The sequence below is a fragment of the Monodelphis domestica genome, chromosome 3, assembly GCF_027887165.1.
Source record: "Monodelphis domestica isolate mMonDom1 chromosome 3, mMonDom1.pri, whole genome shotgun sequence".
NCBI lineage: Eukaryota > Metazoa > Chordata > Mammalia > Didelphimorphia > Didelphidae > Monodelphis > Monodelphis domestica.
The window spans coordinates 452,036,618-452,048,907 of record NC_077229.1 but is presented as its reverse complement, the minus strand read 5'-3'; positions in this window follow the sequence as shown (position 1 = coordinate 452,048,907).

Sequence of the window (12,290 nt, the reverse complement as noted above, 5' to 3'; positions counted from 1 at the left end):
ATTAAACAATATGATTCTCCAAAATTGGTTAGAGAACAAATCATAGAAACAATTAATAATTTCATTGAAGAAAATGACAATTATGAGACATCCTTTCAAAATCTATGGGACACAGCCAAAGCAGTACTCAGGGGAAAATGTATATTCTTAAGTTCATATATTAACAAATTAGGGAGGTCAGAGGTCAATGATATGGATATTCAAATCAAAAAACTTGAAAGTGAACAAATTAAAAATTTCCAGAAGAAAACCAAATTAGAGATCCTAAAAATTAAGGTAGAAATTAATAAAATCATAAGTAATAGAACTATTAAACTATTAAATAAAACTAGAAGCTGGTATTTTGAAAAAACAAAGAAAATAGACAAAGTAGACAAAAAAGGAAATTAAATCAAATTGACAGAATCCAAGATGAAAAGGTAGACCTCTGAAGAGGAAATTAAGGCAATCAGAAAATATTTTGCCCAATTATATGGCAATAAACATGACAATATAGGTGATATGGATGAATATTTACAAAAATATAAATTGCCTAGATTAACAGAAGAAGAAATAGAATTCTTAATCCCATATCAGAAAAAGAAATCCAACAGGCCATCAAAGAACTCCCTGAGAAAAAGTCCCTAGAGCCTGATGGATTCATAAGTGAATTCTATCAAAAATTCAAAGAACAGCTAATCCCAATTCTATACAAACTATTTGACATAATAAGGAAAGAAGGAGTCCTATCAAATTCTTTTTATGACACAAATATGGTACTGATTCCAAAGCCAGGCAGGTCAAAAATGGAGAAAGAAACTACAGACCAAACCCCTTAGTGAACATAGATATAAAAATCTTAAATAGGATACTAGCAAAAAGACTCCAGCAAGTGATCAGGAGGATTATTCACTGTGATCAGGTGGGATTTATACCAGGAATGCCAGGATGGTTCAATATCGGGAAACCCATCGACATAATTGACCATATCAACAAGCAAACCAACAAAAATCACATGATTATCTCAATAGATGCAGAAAAAGCCTTTAACAAAATACAACACTCATTCCTATTGAAAACATTAGAAAGTATAGGAATAGAGGGTCTTTCCTAAAAATAATAAACAGTATTTATCTAAAACCATCAGCCAACATCATCTGCAATGGCGATAAACTAGATGCATTCCCAATAAGATCAGGAGTAAAACAAGGATGCCCATTATCACCTTTATTATTTAACATTGTATTAGAAACACTACCAGTAGCAATTAGAGAAGAAAAAGAAATTGAAAGTATTAAAATTGGCAATGAAGAAGAGATCAAGCTATATCTCTTTGCAGGTGATATGATGGTCTACTTAAAGAGTCCTAGAGAATCAACTAAAAAGCTAGTGTAAATAACCAACAACTTTAGCAAAGTTGCAGGATACAAAATAAAGCCATATAAGTCATCAGCATATATATCCAACATATCTCAGCAGCAGGAATTAGAACGAGCAATTCCATTCAAAAATCACCCTAGACAATATAAAATACTTAGGACTCTATATGCCAAGACATACACAGGAACTATATGAACACAACTACAAAACACTTTCTACACAACTAAAACTAGATCTGAGAAATTGGAAAAACATTAACTGCTCATGGGTAGGATGAGCTAACATAATAAAAATGACCATCCTACCAAAACTTATCTATCTATTTAGTGCCATACCCATAGAACTTCCAAAAAAATTTTTACTGAATTAGAAAAAACATAACAAAGTTCATTTGGAAGAACAAAAGATCAAGGATATCCAGGGAAATCATGAAAAAAAAAATACAAAGGAAGGTGGCCTTGCAGTCCCAGATGTCAAACTATACTATAAAGCAGTAGTCATCAAAACAATTTGGTACTGGCTAAGAGACAGAAAGGAGGATCCGTGGAATAGACTTGGGGCAAGTGACCTTAGTAAGACAGTCTATGACAAGCCCAAAGATCTGAGCTTTTGGGACGAAAATCCACTATTTGATAAAAACTGCTGGGAAAATTGGAAGACAGTGTGAGAGAGATTAGGTTTGGATCAACACCTCACACCCTACACCAAGATAAACTCAGAATGGGCAAATGACTTGAATATAAAGAAGGAAACTATAAATTATGTGAACACTGAATAGTATACATGTCAGACCTTTGGGAAGGTAAAAATTTTAAAACCAAGCAAGGCTTAGAAAGAGTCATGAAATGTAAAATAAATAATTTCGACTGCATCAAATTTAAAAGTTTTTGTACAAACAAAACCAATGTAATGAAAATCAGAAGGGAAATAACAAACTGGGAAACAATCTTCATAACAAAAACCTCTGACAAAGGTCTAATTACTCAAATTTATAAAGAGCTAAATCACTTGTACAAAAAAATCAAGCCATTCTCCAATTGATAAATGGGCAAGGGACATGAATTGGCAATTTTCAGTCAAAGAAATCAAAACCATCAATAAGCACATGAAAAAGTGTTTGAAATCTCTTATAATCAGAGAGATGCAAATCAAAACAACTCTGAAGTATCACCTCACACCTAGGAGATTGGCTAACATGATAGGAAAGGAAAGTAACGAATGCTGGAGGGGATGTGGCAAAGTTGGTACATTAATTCATTGCTGGTGGAGTTGTGAATTGATCCAACCATTCTGGAGGGCAATCTGGAACTATGCCCAAAGGGTGCTAAAAGACTGTCTGCCCTTTGATCCAGCCATAGCACTGCTGGGTTTGTACCCCAAAGAGATAAGGAAAAATGCATGTACAAGAATATTTGTAGCTGTGCTCTCTGTGGTGACAAAAAATTGGAAATGATGGGATGCCGTTCGATTGGGGAATGGCTGAACAAATTGTGGTATATGTTGGTGATGGAATACTATTGTGCTCAAAGGAATAATAAAGTGGAGGAATTCCATGGGAACTGGAACAACCTCCAGGAAGTGATGCAGAGCGAAAGGAGCAGAGCCAGGAGAACATTGTACACAGAGACTGATACACTGTACAATCGAATGTAATGGACTTCTCCATTAGTAGCAATGAAGTGATCCTAAACAACCAAGAGGGATGTATGAGAAAGAACACAATCCACATTCAGAGGAAAAACTGTGGGAGTAAAAACACCAAAGAAAAAAAAACAACTGCTTGATTACATGGGTCGAGGGGGATATGATTTGGGATGGAAACTCTGAATGAACACCCTAGTGCTAATACCAACAATATGGAAATGGATTCTGATCAAAGACACATGTAATACTCAGTGGAATTGTGCGTAGGCTACTGGAGGGGAGGAGAGACGGAGGGGAGGAAGGAATAGAAAATGATTTTTGTAACGAGGGAATAATGTTTGAAATTGACCAAATTAAACGAAAAGAATAAAATAAAATTTTTAAAAGAGAATATCACTGGCAAACTTAAAAAAAAAGACTGAGTTCATAGAATTATGTTCAGGAAAACCTAGAAGTTTGGGAATTGATGATACTTATAGCTAGACAGAGACTACATCAGAGCCACAAGCTCAGATGAAAAGGAAGGGATTCCCAGAGAGGAGTCAAAATAGCTTCCATTTATGAATCACTAAAAGTTTACATGTGACTCCATTTGAGCCTTATAAGGTTGGTACTATGAATATTATTTCCATTTTAGATATGAGGAAACTGAGGCCAAAAGAAGTTTAGTTACTTACTTGTTTAGTCACCCAACTAGCAAGCTATCGTAGCCAGGTCTTCTTGACTCCAAGGTTGGGCTCTACTCACTACTCTCCAGTGCCTCTCTGGCCTGGCATGATGCTAGAGCCCTTTACAGGTATGCATTTAATAACACAGCCTTCTTACCAGCCAAAGGGAATATGCTGAAAGTATCAGAGAGCTGAAACAACCAAAAGTACTTGATATGGATTGCTGAACAGGGGGCAAGGGGGCAGTGCTAGCATTGACTTTCTGTAATCATTCCAATATAGAAATTAACTGCTTAAAATGCTTAAATCAAAAGGAATTCATGGGCCCTTTATTTTCAAATCACTTTAAGTCATTAGTCCTATGATTTTAAGTCCAGAGTCATAATTAACTTCTTGTGGTTTTTTCATAGAAATGTGAAGCTAATAAAGAATTTTGATCTTAATGAGGATGATTAAGAATCTGATTGATTCAATTAATCAATTTATTGTTATTAAGCTATGTGCTCAGAAAAATTGTACTGCCTTATCAGGAACAGAGGAAACTGCCATTATTAAATGCTACCAACAATCTCCACCTAAATGTCCATATTCAACAAGCCAAACTATACTCATCATCTAAGCCCAGTCTTCTTGATTTCCCTCTCTTTGTTGATAGCATCACCATTCTTCCAGTCTTCAATTCTTCAGTTAGTTTTCACTTGTGTTCAACCATTTGTGACACCATTTTGAATTTTCTTGGCAAAGATACTGGAGTGATTTGCCATTTCCTTCTCTAGTTCATTTTACAAATGAAGAAAGTGAAGCAAAAAGGGTTAAGTAACTTGCCCAGAGTCACACAGCTAGAAAGTGCATGACTCCAGATTGGAATTCAGGAAGATGAGTCTTCCTGACTTCAGGCCTAGCCCTCTTTCCATTGGGTCACCTAAGTGCACCATTCTCCTCATCACTAAGGATTAAATCTTAGTATTATCTTGGAGTCCTTCTATTTAGTCCTCCATATTGTAATAGAAATATTCTTCCATTTTCTCAGTTCCTCTGATTGCTTCTTCACGGCATACTTTTTATCCATCCTCACCTTACCATTCTTATTGCTGCCACTCTGATTTAGGTCTTCAACTCTTTTTAGAACTATTACAAAGTATTATTCATAATCTACCTGCATACAGTCTTGTGTTTTTGTTTCATTCCAACAGTTTCCATATTGTTCTTTAGGAAATAACAGGTTAGATTCACCCAGCTCTACTCCTGAGAAATCATTAATAATTCTCCTCTACATATCAAATAAAATCCATCCAAAATAAATAGTCAACATATAAGGCCCTCTCCAATTTTCCTCTAATTTACATCTTCAACCTCATCTCACATTCTCCCCACATACTTATCCCCATGTCCTTAAAACTAAACTTTCAATACTCCAAGCAGCATTTTAAGACTACAAATTGGGAGCACCTAGGTGGCTTAATGGATTGATAGCCAGGTTTAAATACAGGGGGTTCTGGGTCCAAATCTGACCTCAGACACTTCCTAACTATGCTACCTACCCCAGACAAGTCACTTACCTCCCATTGACTAGCCCTTCCCATTCTTCTGCCTTTGCATCAACTTTTTTTTTTTTACAAAAAGACTATAAGGTTACATGTAGATGCCAATCTTCTTGAGCAGAGAGGTTCCTCACTGAGGATTTCATTTCTCAATGAATTCATGGGTTATGGAAAATAAAAATGATGCTTCAATTATTCACCATTCTCTGATCACATACTATGTCATGTTTTTGCCTTTGCTTGTCACATTTCATACACCTGAAATGCCCTCCCTTATCCTTTTATATTGATATCCTATCTATCAAGGGCCAGCTCAAATATTCCTTCCCTTGTGACACTTCTGACTGCAGCTGGACATGATTGATTCCACTCTCATTTGACCTTCTATCAATTTGTTTTAATTAGCTTTATGCATTTAGCGTATTCAATGACATATTTTAATTATATATGTATCTATGAAATTATATCTGTGTCCACATTTAATGTCTAATCAATTATAAACTCATAGCGGGCAAGGACTGTGGTTAGCCTTGTACAGGCAGTTAGTGACACAATGCTGGGATAGGGTGCTGGAATTGGAGTCAACAAATTTGGTCTAAGGATCTTTCTAACTGTAGGACTCCAGGTGAGTCATTTAATGTCAGGTTTGTTTGTTTTTTAATCTAAAATGTGGATAATAATAACCCTTATCTCACGTGGTTGTAATGAGAATCAAATGGAATAATATTTGTAAAAAGCACTACAATAGTGCCTGGCACACAGTAGATACTATGTAAATGCATATTGCTTTTCTTTCCCTTAATTCTTATCCCCACCACCATCCTCAGACCTTGAGGAGAATCTTGCAAAGAGAAGACAATAATGATTTAGCACTTAGTTATTTTGATAATTGCATTGTCTTGGTTTTGTCTCCACAGCTATTTGCAAACTTCTTGAGGGCTGGATCGAGGACTTTGACTTCTATTTGTGCTTCACAGCCCCTAGACAGGGAAAACAATTTGTTCTCATGCCCATGAAGGTGGCTGAAGCAAGCACTGTGGCACACTTGGAATCTGATCAGACATTGAGGACAACAAGGTCATCCACTGCATCACAGGCCATCGCCAGTCATGAGGGCTTTTGTGTTGCCACTGGACTTCAACGTGTCTGGAAGAGAGAGATGGAAGACTTTCTGCAACTCTGCCTCACTTAAATCCAAATCACAAGTGAGTCAAGACATCACCCTGTGATATCATTGGTCCTTTCTGAAAACGAAGGACAAACAACAACAGGGTAGTTCTAGACAGGGTTCCGCACTCAATAGGTCCTTTTGTTGAATTGCTTAATAGATGATAAGTTTAAAAAGAAAAGACCTTAATGGGAATTCTATAAAAGCTGTGATCTAATTCATCAGTGTATTGTTTTTGTCTCTTTTTCACACTTTTGTTCTAGACTTCTGACCATTGGGAACAGGGAATCCCCAGAAACAAAAACTCCTTCTAACAATATAAAGCATCATCTTTCCTAAAACTTTTAATCTTATAGAGTTTCCTGGAGATTTAAGAGATGAAAAAAATAACCCAGGACACACAGTCAATATGTATCAAGACTTGAACCACACCAAGTGCCATAGGTTCCAGTCCTAGATTGCTCTCCACTGCTCCATCCTATCGCTTTCAATATATGGAGTGTTTTGTAAACAGCAGTGGGTCAAGGGTACCAAGTCAGAGTTCTAAGGGTTGAGGCATGTAAGAAATCTGGAACAAGATGAGCCACAAATTGAACAAAATATTCAGAATTTCATAAAAGTGTCTGAGGCAGTGCACTGGTAGGTTTGAATTATACTTTTCATAACAGAAAATTCATTATGACCTTTTGGAGTTTCTGGGGGGGAAAAACCGTGCTTTGAGGTCCACTGAATCAGTCATCCACTAGGGAATGTACAGGGGCCTTCAGCTACGGACTACATGCTTTGCATTCAGTATCTTCTTTATGCCATCAAGTAAATTAAATCCACTAGGTATGCTGGAAATTTTGCATTGCCCTTCAGTGAAGTGTAAGGTGATAGGAGACAAGATTTGGCCACCCCCAACAGAGAAAGCAAGACGAAAAGATTAAGACAAGAATTCAGACATACTTTTTTTCTCTGTAAATTTGGCCATATTCCCTGGCAGTGGTGCCCCAATAACAATTTGCAATTTCATAGCCAAAATCGCTTACCAACCATAAAATGAGAGAAGTATTATATATGCCCAGTTCTTTGTTTTCCTAATGATTCTGTAGGCCATGAAATTAGCCAGGGAATTATTTGCTATTATCCATAAGCATGGCAGGGAAAAAAAAAGGGCAGCAGGACCTTTAGAGGCCTGACTCCAGGCAAGGACTCCTTTCCTCAGTCCTTGATGCCAGCTGCTAAACTGCTCAGTCCTCTCTTGTATTCTGGAGAGAGTAAGCTACAAGCTGAGGTTGCTAAAGGCCAGTTATTTTAAGGAGCTTGTTAGTGAGCCACCTGAAATGGTGTAGGCTATAAAGTAGACCATAAATGTCACTTGCGGTTGAGGAAAATGCATGGATAGTGGTTCATTAAAACACATACACAAACACATGAGTGCATTAGGAAAGCAGCAGATGTGCTACTGTTTTATTCATAGATTATACAAGACCCAACGAAAAAGGGAGCTTCATGGAAAAAGGGAATCATTTACTCAGACTGTCTGGGAAGTAACAAATCAGAGGTGTACCCCCTGGTATAGAGGCAAGAGATTCTAGGGTTAGAAAACCTCTAACACTTAGCATCTGTGTGACTTGGTAAAGTCTTTTAAACCAGCTTGGACTCATTTTCTCCGTCTTTAAAAAAAGGGGGTTAAAATTAGACGGACTCTGAGGTTACTTCCAATTTGTCCATGTTTTCTCTCCTACTAATCAAAAAGATGAAATGTCTATCATTTAAAAGATGAAGAAGCTGAGACCCAGATAGGTTCACACAGCTTATGTCTGAGACAACATTAGAACTCAAGTCTTCTTGGACTTCAAAAATCAAAATTGTACTACAAATGATAAAATAAGTGTCTCACTGCCTGCCTGTGCTCAGAGTTGATGCTAAAGTTAGTGATATTAGGCAGAAGAAATGGATCTCAAGACTTTTGGAAATGAAAACTTAAGCAAGTGACCCAAATGTCCAAAAAAAAACTCTTTTATTTCACAATAAAAGCAAAGAAAACAATGACCTCGCACCCCCTACCTAATCTCACCCTTGATCACTTCTCTGACACCAAGCCTAGTAAAAACCAAAAGGCATTTTGAAAAGAGAGCCAAGAAACATCTGCTTTGACTTGCATATTTCTCTCCAAAAAGCAAAACTGAGAAGATAAAAGTTGTATGTTTCAATGGGCCATGCAAGACGGAGGAGAAGGTTCAACTGTTTATCCCACTTGACCTTGGCTATAACACAGGATCACATTGATCCTGATAGAGAGATTAAGACACATAGTCCAGAAATACTCATCAAGAAAGCTCAAAAGTTTGAGAGTTCTTAAAGTTCTCTGGCTCTTGGGCTTCATGTGGAATAAGCAGGGAAGCTCCCAGGCTACAATTGGAGCAAGATTTTAAGTTATTGTGGAGAATTTCAAAGATAAAGACAGCCTGGAGGCCACACTGAACTCTTTTTCAAATGCTATTACTGCTCCAGAAGACACTGTCAAGAAAACACATATACCTGTGAGGGGTTACTGAAAGATTTCTCTCTTCTGCAAAAAAAAAAAAAAAAGGGTACTCTGTACTATGTGAGGAATAGATGAAAAACACTGTGACAAACAAAATAAATTGTCTGTCCAGATGTTTTTCATTCCACCATGATACAAACCCCTAACAGGCCTGGGTCTTTTTGAAAGTCTCTTAATGGAGGCAGCTAGAGAGCACAGTGGATAGAGCAGCAGACTTGGAGTTGGGAGTAGCTGGGTTCAAATCTGGCCTCAGACACTTCCTAGCTGTGTAAGCCTATGCAAATCACTTAACCATATTTGCCTGGCCTCTCTTCTGTCTTAGAATTGATACTAAGAGAGAGGGTAAGGATTTAAAAATAAAATTCCCCTAACTTCTCTATTCCTGTTTCCTCTTTTATAAAATGAATGCCTTCCCAGATTTCCTCCAGTTCTAAATCAATGCTTCCATGTTATATGGACATTATGACAGTGAAAACCCTTCATGTTTTTTTTCAGTTGATAATGAATCAAGAATTAAATGTAATCGATTGACAATAAATGACAATATGAGGTCTGAGACTAAACTTAGAAATCTACAAAAGTGACAAAATATTCTACATTACATGTCTTCTGTCTCCTCCATTATTTTAGGGTAAGTCACCTCAAACTAAGTGTTAACATTCTTGAGTCCTGGTCTTAGAACTGCCACTGTCTAATCCCATGGCTCCAAATAACTTTACCTCTCTGGTGATGAATAGAGCACTATCTGACCTCAGAGATAAAACCATCACAGGGACTCTTGTTGCTGTTTCCTGTTTGTTGTTTCCTCATTTAAAGAGGGAATTACAGATTTTGACTATATGCATGCTAATGTCTCTTCCAGAAGCCTTTCTAAGGTCTATCATAGAGTCTAGGAGTCACCCTGTGAGAGTTCTTAAAAAATGTTTGATAGTTCCAGTTGCCAACAAAGTACCACAATGAAAAATGCCCAGATTTTGCTTTTAGTCTTCTCAAATGCAAGTTGAAAGGCACAATTCCACCGCATAGGATTGTCAGTAGCAAACATGTTAGCAAGAAAAGAAGAGGATTTTATCATTAGGGTTTTTTTTTTTTTTGCTACAGTGTCTAAAAACCTTGCTTTCTTTAACCAGTAGATTAATGTATCTGTTGTTTATTTCTTTTGCTCCAGTGCGCATTTTCATGTGTTTGGAAATGTTTTGAAGTTTTTCTTTCTATTCCTATCAACATTTCTTTCTTGACCTTGTGATTTGTGTGGGGCTTTTCTGTCTAAAATGAGCATGGATTCCATTACTAATAGCACTATTTCTTACCATGTTCAAAAACCAGGGCAAAACGACTGACAAAAACAATCAAATGAAAGGAATTAGACACATAGATTAATGTGTATCACTGACTCCTGTTGCCAGACATCTCAATGCTTTGTATCCAATTATATGTTTATGTCAGAGATCAGTCTGGAGGAATAATTGCATTAACAACTATAGGCAAATGAAGAAAAGGCTTTGAAATTTTAAAAGAAACTTACTTGCGACATCTCCAGCAACAAAAACTCGCTCCTTCCTACCATATGGAAAGTTTTCTTTGTTGCTAATTAGATTTTACCATTCCATTGCTCTTTACTACATAAATACCAGTTTTACACTGCTCATAACTCCAATCAGTTTTTCCTAGGCTAATGACTGAGGAAACTTGGTACATATTTTCCTTGCCTGGCACTGTAGTTTGTCAGCCCGGATTTGAGAGGGAAACACAAAGAACAATTGCAGCTCAATGGCAAAAACAAACACCTAGAAGGAAGAAATAGTGCAACAAAACCAGGAACAGAGCAGGTGACTGAAAAGGGGGCAGGTTTATTCATCATGCAAGATATTCATCCGGCATCAGTCTAAGTTCTATGAAGCATCTGTGGTTTTTGGTTCCCAGTCCAAGTTCACTGTAGCAAACTTTGTTTGTTTATTTTGGGGGGGAGGCTGGGGTTGACCAAGATATATTTCAGAAATGAACTTGACTTATTTATTCACAACAAAATTATTAGAAAAGCTGAAACCAACTGAGTTCATTATACGTTCTTTGCAAAAACAACTAACAAAAATGGGGTTAGTGGAAAAGAATCCTTCTAACAGAATCCCTGGGCCCCTCTATTAGAAAATGTTGCCCCCAGTACCCTTATTCCTACCTTAAAAGGGCAAATTTAAGCATCTTGCTCAGATAAACAGGAGCACTGTTAAAGGCAGCCAAAGTAAAGTCTAAGCCAATAATAACACAAGGCACACACATGCCCTTCATAGCCTGCAATTATGGAGCTCAGCCTGTGACCACAACACATGGTATGAGACCACAGATGCTTCACAGAACTTACAGGCTCCAGAGCTTTTGTGAGATACCACTCAGGTGAGCCAGATCAGACCAAGGACCACCTTTCTGGTCAACCCTTTCCAGGCCACTGAAGTGGAGGAGGGAGTTGCCGCAAGCCCTTCCATCAGGATGGCCAAAGTCTCACAAAGAAATAGTACTTTTGATAGTCAGTGGGCTGGATCTCAAAGCAGAAATATGACTCACATAGTTTCTGAAGCACCAAACAGGGCACACTAAAAACTGAGGAAGGTTCTTCCTTGAGGAAGCTGTTTTATTGAAAATTAACCAAAACTAAAAACTCCCTTTATAGAACTTTTGCTCAAGGACCTCGAATTTGAACTTAATCATTAATTGATTCAAGTGGTTTGGTTTGGCTTTAAAAGGAGATGAAGATGGATGGGACAGAAAAAGGGAGAAAGGGAGAATTAGGTTCACATTGAAGTTCTCTGAATCCAGAGTTGCAATTAAAAGGTTTTCTAAGTGTTATACTTACCTTGTCCTCCAAGATAAATAAGGGTTTGTTTGTTTTTTTAAAAAGTACATAAATGATGAAAATATTTTGGAAGGTTTTTAGAAAATCAAATATATTAACACCCCTGCCTCACTACTGAAGAAGCTTTGAACTGGTTTAACCAATTACGAAAATAATTTGGCATTAGCTATATTATCTATAACTTTTGAGTGGAGAGCCCACTATTAGTCATATAACCCTTTCTCCTAATATCATGAGAGTACCAGTAGAACACTCTGGTTCCCATCATCTTCCACTCTTTTTTTTTTTTTAAATATTATTTTATTTGGTCGTTTTTATACATTATTCACTGGAAACAAAGATCGTTTTCTTCTCCTCCCTTCCCCTTCCCCCCCTCCCCCGCCTTTCCCTCTCCCATAGCCGACGCATGATTCCACTGGTTATCACATGTGTTCTTGACTCGAACCCATTTCCCTGTTGTTGGACTTTGCATTATAGTGTTCATTTAGAGTCTCTCCTCAGTCTTATCTCCTCCAACCCTGTAGTCAAG